This window comes from Chamaea fasciata, unplaced genomic scaffold (genome assembly GCF_029207755.1).
Source record: "Chamaea fasciata isolate MVZ Bird 193981 ecotype frontalis unplaced genomic scaffold, bChaFas1.0.hap1 SCAF_9, whole genome shotgun sequence".
NCBI classification, from domain to species: Eukaryota; Metazoa; Chordata; class Aves; order Passeriformes; family Sylviidae; genus Chamaea; species Chamaea fasciata.
The window spans coordinates 17290179-17297554 of record NW_027094094.1 but is presented as its reverse complement, the minus strand read 5'-3'; the positions used below and the strand labels follow the sequence as shown (position 1 = coordinate 17297554).

The 7376-nt window shown below is 44.9% G+C and overlaps 1 long non-coding RNA gene across 3 annotated transcripts; it reads left to right on the top strand.

The window, feature by feature from the left end:
• The first annotated feature begins 4589 nt into the window (after window positions 1-4589).
• Window positions 4590-6714, top strand: LOC136293675 (uncharacterized). Of its 3 annotated transcripts, none has more exons than XR_010722217.1 (3): window positions 4590-4630; window positions 5190-5392; window positions 5780-6714. It is a non-coding gene; the product is annotated as an uncharacterized lncRNA (long non-coding RNA). The 3 variants fall into 3 exon arrangements; XR_010722215.1 differs by lacking the exon at window positions 4590-4630 and adding an exon at window positions 4834-4986; XR_010722216.1 differs by lacking the exon at window positions 4590-4630 and adding an exon at window positions 4834-5006.
• Window positions 6715-7376: the final 662 nt, after the last annotated feature.

The following is a 7376-nucleotide window of genomic DNA, read 5'->3' as shown; positions in this document are numbered from 1 at the left end:
TGGTTATATTCAGAACCAGGTGCTCCTAAGGAAGAGGGAAACTGCCCGCTGGGGAACCTGCTTACTAATTTACTTTATTAGCAGTTGTCTGCCAACATTATAACTGTCCCTAAACTCTTGTTTATAAAAATGCATTAATATAATAGTGAATATTCCCATAGCTTTGAGGAGCATCCTATTTTACTCTGAACCTTTCCATCTCCAGGCATCAAATGCAACAAGTGGAGAAGCCATTCCTCTGGACACATTCAAATGTTGCGACTCAATTCCATAGTGTATATGTGCACATCCAGGATGTTCCTGTGTTAGGAGACACAGCAACAGAAGCTGTGTGATGATCTGGCTCCTATACAGCCCTGATAGTCCTGTCTACTTCTATAACATTCATAGTTTTTTATCTCTGCTGTAAAGCAAGTTCCACTATTTTCAGTGTCTTCTTGCTCAACATGTTTTCCTAGGCTGTAATCTCTCTTCCTGCCTCTAATCACACTGCTGATTCCAGAGCTTCCTTTTGGGACAGTGTCCCCACTGATAGATGCAATAGCTTCATGCAATTGACTGGATTATTGTCCATCCTATCAACAGAGCTGAAAGGGACAGTCCTGCAGGCTGTGCACATCAAGCAGCCCATTCTTGGCACAGCGTTGGTAGTCTCTGCCTGACAGCTTTCCTTTCACTACAAGGAAATACTCTTTGGCCTAATGCTTTTCTGTTGGAGCTCTGTGAGATGGGAGTATGAGGCCAGTGTAGCAAACACCCTGGCACTGATAGAATCATAAAATAAAAGAGCACTTTCTTCTTTGGTAGCCTTGCTGCACTCAGAAATGGTTTGAAGGGCTTGGGAACTGGGCCCTCATGGAGGGATCACTTTTTCTGTAGCAAGGCTAGCTCATTTTAAGGCCAGCTCTGTAACCCCACAACAGCTTTGGTCAGGAATGTGGGGTTTTTACTTACGGACAAGATGTGCAACCTTCGATGTGAATGAGATTATATAAAAATAAAGATGTCTTACTTTGGCACAACACATCCCCAGATGGCTCCTGGAATGACCAATCCAGCTTGAAGGTGCATTTCTACAAGGAAACCATTTACAGCAGTTGTGTGAGATGCACTACTTCCATGTTCCCTTAAAGCAACATAATGTGTGTAGACAAATCCTGTGCCAACAAAGGTTTGATTTTTTTTATGTGTTTGGGAAGTGAATGATGGGCAGATGGATTGATTGCATGATGTTCACTGTGTCAACTAGATCTTCACTTTGGACAATGACAAATGTGACTTTTCTTCTCTCCTGTATCCTCCCTCCCTGTATTTATTTCTTTTTTATTTTTTTCTGCTTCATGTCTGGGTTTTTTTTGAAAACTGAAATACAAACCTGAAACCTTTTATTTAAAACACTTTTTGAAAAGCCCACTCACTTTTTTCTTTCCCTTTTCATGAATCTTCTTGAAAAATGGAAGAGAAGAAGACTACAATATTTTTTTTCACAAAGCCAAGTGCTGTTTTTATGAAACATAATTAACTTCTCCCTCCAGATCTCAGGGATATTTCAGTAACAGAGGCAAGGCAGAGATGAGGAACCTCTGAAATCTTTTCTGATCATTTAGTAAAGGACTAAGCAGGTCCCAGATCACTTCATCTATACATCCTCTCTGCACGAGTCATTCCTGACCTGAACCTCATCAAACACAGGGAGCAGGGGTGGGGAGCACAGACTCTGCCAAAGCTGAGTGGTCTCACTTGAAAATCACTGTATAACTTAACCCTTGCCTTCTGACCTGCCAGAAATATTTGAATAAGTAAAATAAAATAATTTGCAAGGGAAGAAGGAATAATCTTACATCCAAGCAGAATTTCACAGTAAGAAAAATAACAATACTAGACTGCAAACTACCATGCTGAAATCAGGCAAAAAAGAGATGTGGTTGGAGATTGGGAAGAGCATTTGTGCGCTAGCCCTGGCTCTAAGTTTCGCTGTGAATGGTGAAAAACCCGCGCAGGCTGCTCCAGGAAGGCGGGCAAGGCACTCACTGAGCGCAGGGCTTTCCCGTGCCCGGCGGCGCACGGAGCCGGGGGTCCCTGCACGGACAGGACAGGAGGGGCTGCAGAAAATGTCTGTATCGCCCACCCATTCACTGTTACCTTTGTCTGGCTCTGCTGGAGGGGAAAGCTGCCCTTGGGCACCGTGGGGACCACAAATGCTTTAAAGTCTGGGCAAAGGTAACTGTGTCACCACCTGCTTGATTTCCCCAGGCTGTAAAATGATACGAAAACAGCGCAGATTATTTCCATCTGCTGGGGCTGTTGGGAGCAGGAGGCCTTTGTGTTCTCTTTACAAGCCTGTGTACTGAGGGTACTCAAATGGCTGGAGAAGTTCTCCATGAATGGAGGCGCTGCACTGAGTTATGGCTCGTTTTCAGACGGCTCCCTGTCCACTCTCACAAAGACTGCTTTTTTGCCCGAGAAGCTTTTCTATCAGAAAATGTGGTTTCAAGTGAGAGAAGTATTTGTGGAAAGGAAAAAGGGACCTGCCCACCGTGACAGATGTTTTTCAATATTCCAGGGAGATGAAATGAAGCAAAAAAGAAAACTTGCCTCCACTTGAGCTTTGGAGCAAAATAAAGTTATTTTGTTTCAAAACATTCATTTGAGATGGAAAAAGCTGCTCTCATCAGTTTTGCTTTTTTTTTTTTTTTTTAATCTTTGTTGAGAATGCCTCAAAAATGATGTTTCCATATCCCTAATTCAATTCTTTCTCTTTAAAAATAGTTTAGTAATTTGGTCTGCTGGTTTTGTTCAAACAGGAAGCAAATTATAAAGCAATTATATTTCCTGCAACAGAACTGGCCTTCCCCTTGGTCACAGCTAGCAGAGGGACACAGAGGTGGGTGGCCCAGGCCAGGACAGTGGCTTGCAGACCCTCCACCTCAAGCTCTGCTCAAATGCAGCTCTAAGACCTCGGACAGGAAAGCTAAAAAACACAGCCTGTGTTTCCTCTAAAGGGTTCAAGGCAGCCCAGCTCCAAAGGTGCTCATGGTGCTTACCTCTGGCTCCGTTTCACAGTAGGAACCAAACCAAGCTTGAAGCCCAATTCAGTCCTGAGCTTCATTTCAGAACTGTTTGGAGTTGTACAAATCTAATTTGTAACCTCGCCTATTTCATCAGAAATGCCTGCATGTCCCTGCAGCCCCAAGGCAGTCCGCTCCTTTGTGGTGCCAGCTAGGAAATCAAACTCAGACCCAGTCCTTGTCAGGGCTTCATGGATGGGCTTGCAAGATGGAAAAGAGATCTGGGAGCATGGCACCTGACAGGCAAAAGGGAGAAAATGCCTGGAGGATTTAGGAAGGGCCCTTAGTGAAGGAGGACTTCTGTTACCTTCATTCCTGTATTGACAAAGAACAACTATTGGAAAAGGTGTTGGAGATGGAAGCAGCTGACAGTCACGGTAGGGCAGAGGTGAAACAACCTGCAAGCGAATGGAGACATTCCTGGGGCTTCTCTGGAATGGAGCCCAGCCCCAGCCAGGCAGGAATTGCCTTGGGTGAGAGAACTGCACTTGTGGGTAAAGGGAGAAATCACCCTGTGAGCCCAAAGGGATTTACCCAGCAGTACAAAGTAACTCCCAGCTTTGCTTCTGCTCTCTTGCAAACAAGGCAGGAAGCTCACGGCACAGCTTAGCAGTGCAGGACCTTGGTGTTTTGCTGGGCACTGTGCAGTGATGACATTAATGTCTGGTTACACTGCCAGCTGCAATGCGGATGAGAAGTGCTGCCAGTGACACTGGTGACAGCCTGCCTTTCACCAGCCTTGCACCAGCCTGGATTGCCTGTGCTCCTTACAGCTAAAAATCCATCTGATTGGTAACCTCTGCCCTTGGGCTATGCGCGGCCCCGTGGGAGGCATGACAACATTGTGAGAGGGACTGTGAGGGAGGGGAGAGCAGTCAGACTCCTGGTGCCATCTATCTGCATCTGCATCAGTATCTGCATCTCCATCTGCATCACTTACCTGCCTCAGGGAGAATGTAGCCTCCTCTGTAATCAAGCCCCTGTAATACAAAGGCTTGAAAAAATGAAGCAAAGGAAAGGAGTGGAAAGCAATCTGGAAAGGACTCATATGCTGCTTTACTGAGCTGGTTTCACTACCTAGTTTGTTTGAGCAGTTTGAATGACTGTCCTATGCTGTGGGAAAGTCTGTGGCAGATGGAGGATGCAGTGCTCTGAATTTGTATTCCACTCCATTCATCAAAAGGAAGCCACTCTGGTCCAGATAAGTGTTATTGCTGGAGGTAAAGCCCAAATTATTTGTGCTTCCCATCTCACCTGTGACACTGGATTTTCTAGATGAGGTGTACCCTTAAATAAGTCTGCAGACTCTTACGTGTTCTTATCTTACCTGAATCCCTTCCTATTAATCACCAGTTTGAAACCCATTGCCAGAAGAGGTTTAAAGTGTTTTACTTGACTGGTCCTTTGATGAGTATCAGCCAACCACCAGAGCTGGCTGCTAAAGAAACTTGCTTGTTTTCACCTGCTCCTTCCACAACCAGAATAAAATGAGAAAATGATTGCTCTGAAAGAAGCAGGCAGTGAAAACAGATGCAAGGCTGAAGTGCTAACTCCTCTGTCAAGTTAATTGTCTGCCTCTTGCAACTCAGTGCAGCTCAGTTTTGAAAGCTCTTATAGAAATCCAATTATGTGTTGGCTGTGGAATTTTTATTGATAAATAACTTACCAGAGCAATGCAAACTGAGGAGAAGGGAGGGTGATGAAGGGGTGTTATTCCTACAGAAAGAGTGGGGCCATGGGGGAAGCTTAAATTCATGATTGATTTTTAGGCTTTCAAAACTACTCCCATGTGAATTTCACTAGCAAACCCAGCACTGGCAATAAGCCATCAGGAATAAAACCGACCCAAGAAAAAGAAAGATATGTGCAGATGCAAGCTTTATGCAGAGCTTCCAGAGAGAACCTGCTTTCCTGTGCAGTGAGTTATTCACTTAACAGGTCTCTGGACACAGGATTTCTTTATGGAGGGCAGTGCTAGGCAAAGCTATTACAGCCTGGTATCTGCCAGCTGGGAGCACTATGGCCCAGCCTTCATTTTGTACACTTTTAAAAGTCAGCCCAGCTTCCAAAGAGCAGAGCTGAAATCTGAACCTCATTTTAATTCTGAATTTTGCTGTTTAGTTTCAGTGAGGATGCTGAAGTTAGTAGGAGTTGTGGATGCTCTGGAAACATATCTCTGGGTCAGCAATGGACCTCTTTAAGTGGGGAAGGAAAGAAATTATACTGGGAAGGAAAAGACAAGGATTTCGTCATAGAAAGTATTCAGGCTGCCTAAGAAGAGAAAAAGAAAGAAATCAAAGCACATCACCAACCAGAAATGAAAAGTAAGCTTAACCCTGGTGCTTTTATAGCAAATAAAATGTCACAGAAGATATAGCAATTTTTTTTTTTTTTTAGCAGACATTTTGAAACTGAAGCCTTTGGTCAAAGTTTGTCACCAGGAACTTTCATGTCTAGAAAAACTGCATTGGACTTTCCTCCCCTTTCATCTTTGTTTTTCAGTATTTCTTCTCTTTAGCTTATTTATTTTGGTTTTTGCTCCATTTTGGAATAAAGCTTAAATGTGCCTTCTGCCCACCCACCCAATAAAAGGACCTGTAGACTGGCTGGAGGCTATGGCCACTCTGAATTCATTTCAGAAGGAATAAGCCTCTAAAGACCATGTACACAGGTTCCCTGTGAATATTTATTTCCATTCTCTTTTGTTTCAGCCCTAGGAGACAGAGTGTCTTTTTCTGTGATGGAGCAGACCTTGCTGAGACCAATTTGCATGAAAGACCTAGCAGATTGGATGATCGCTGGGAATTGATCCAGATTTGGAGACTCTGCAAATGAATGTTGGAAATTTTTCAAATACATCTAGACTTTTTAGCTGCTTTCCCTTCTGGTCTGACTGGTGGGAGATGAAGAATGACCTCCTTTGCAGGATTTCTGCCTTTCTTCTTTCATATCTGGCATTCAGACAGAAAATAAGTAGTGCATGAAAATTGAAAGTAAAAAATAACAAGGTTTTCCCAAGTTCAGGGTCTGGATTTAGTGTGAACCATAACTGGGTCATGCCCTGTGCTATTTGCTCCAAGGTTTAGGCTTGAATTCATTTGGTGTTGGGGCAAAGGTCTGGGCTGGTTCTGAGCACTGCATTTGCATTTAGTCTAATGACATTCTCCTGGCCCGATGGCCTCATTAATTCTGGATGTGACATTGTGTCACCCACGAGCTGACATAAACCACGGAAACTCTTAAAAGGCCAGTGACAGAAAAAGAGGGCTTGGATTTCACGTGCTGGTGGGAAACCAAGAGCCACTGTACATGAACCCCTCCCGGGTCATTCCTAAAGCCCCTTTTCCTTCCCTTTCAGAGTCAGGTGAGGAGGAGGGAGGGGTCAGGGCAGAGGTGTGCTGGGCTGTGGGGCTCACGAGAGGGAAGAGCTCTTGCTTGGATGCCTGTGCAGCCACCCAGCCAGACGTGTCCCACCACAGGGCCTGCCAGGAGACACCCAGGCCACCAAGGCTGAGGGAGACCATGCAGTCACTGAAGCCCTGGGTTCCCTTAGGAGTTCTTGTGACTAGCACTCATCTTCTGATGAAACACTTTGATGGATGTTTATTTCTTGCTTTATGGGTTTTTGCCCTTCTACCAAGAAAGTAATTATTGAAATTCCATTAAAAATACTACTTGCTTTGAAAATTCCTTTCCATGATTTGTCCATGTTGAAGAAGTGGACACTGAGGACTAACCAAGCAGGGTCTCCTCTCCCTTTTCCATTGGCTTCTTTTTAAAACACAGTTATGAGAAGAAGATTTGTTGAGATGGATGCTACCCATCAAAAACTACCTGGAAGAACAAAAGCAAAAAATTAAGGACTGGTTTCGTGCATTTCAAAGTCACACACATCATTTTCATGCCTTGCTCAGCTGGGTCTCGACAGAAGTGACATGTGTTTGAAACACTCAGGTGCTTTAGCATTCTTGCATTAAGGCATTTATCCTCCTAATACCTTTGTGAGGTGAGGACATGCCGTCACCCATGTTTTACCCTGGAGGTAAGGAGAAGGCCTGCAGGAGGGCCCTGGGAGGCATCCTGATGGGCAGCAGTAGCTGCGGTGTGTGTGTGTGCCAGAGCCGACACTGCCAGGTGACACCATCACACCACACCCTATAAACCCAGCAGCCACAGTGCCGCAGCTGGCAGTGAGCGCAGTCCCCCAGCCCACAGAGTCATTCTGCAAGCAAGATGCTATCCATCAGGCCAGGCCAGGGCCAGGACTTACTGCTGCAGTACCTCACAAACCACTGTTCGCCCCTAACT